Here is a 1,236-nt window from a genome sequence, read left to right as displayed (position 1 = left end):
TCTCCATGAGCCCCATCGGCCTCAGCTGCCCGTCCCCTCTGAGGCTGGTGGGATGCGGCTGGAGCGCCACCTGCTGAGCCATCCTCACAGTGACCCAGGACAAGTCAAGGAGACGCCCAGAAACTCCAAGTCCACGTCTGTGAAATGGGAGTGTGCCGGCCAGGCAGCCATCGCCCGGAGGAAGGACAGCTCGTCGCGTCAATGGAGCGCTTGCTCCCTGCAGTGAACTTGTCACTTCCCTCTTCAGGGATCACTGCCCCTGCCCCACAGGTCGGGTCAACTGAGGTACGGAGAGGCCGAGCGCAGCGGGTGGGAGGGGCGTCAACAAAGCCCAGGCCTCAGAAATTCGAGGTTTTCTGCCTCCATCTCCAGGCGGCAAGTTTGGGCAACGGAGCGGTCAGGGTGTCATGCTTACAAGAACGTGCAGGGCCACCGGAGACCCCTCTGAGCCCAGCCGCCAGCCCTGATCCTGCAGCCCAGGGCCAGTAGTGGGGCTGAGTGTGCGCAGGAGGGACCCGCATCAGGGGGCCGAGACACCCACCGCCCTCCTCCCCAGCCCCATGAGGAGTCACCTCTACGTTGGGGACCTGCAGGTCTCCAGCCCAGCTGCTCAGAAGAGTCATCAGCTACCTCCTGCCACCTGCAGGCCAGGCGGCTCCAGGGCAGGGCCACCGTGGGAGGGAGCTGGGCACCGAGGCTGTGGGGAGTCAACGAGGACACAGGAAGACCGGCTGATGTGCTGCGTGACCTGGCTGGGCCTGTGGCCCACCCTCTCTGTGCCCCAGCTCTGACCCCATCGACCCAGAAGGAGAGCCCACGGGACAGCATGGGGTGCCCTGTCAGGACGGGCTGGACCGGGTCAGCCTGCGCCCAGGGGGCGGCTGCAAGCTGGTCCTGCTGGTGGTGCCTCCGGGCTGGAGGGGACGGCGCAGGCTCCAGAGAAGCACACGCACGCATGCGGGGCCAGTTGTGACTCCAGCTGGGACCCGGGTGTCCACACCCCCAGGGAGCAGGCGTGCCCTGCAGTGCCCCAGCCTCACACACGGCACAGCACTGGCCACACCTGCCTGTGGCCCCGCCCCAGACACGCCGCTCAAACCTCAGCCAGCTCTGGCGCTGCAGGGTCCCCTCCAGGAGGAGCCGCGGCTGGGGGCTGGGTCCGCAGCATCACTGGGCAGTCAGCTCAGCGTCACAGCCCACCTGGGACAGCCGCAGAGGGGAGCGGACACCCAGAGC

Source organism: Pteropus alecto, unplaced genomic scaffold, assembly GCF_000325575.1.
Source record: "Pteropus alecto unplaced genomic scaffold, ASM32557v1 scaffold43, whole genome shotgun sequence".
Lineage (NCBI taxonomy): Eukaryota > Metazoa > Chordata > Mammalia > Chiroptera > Pteropodidae > Pteropus > Pteropus alecto.
This window is presented reverse-complemented; position numbering follows the sequence as displayed.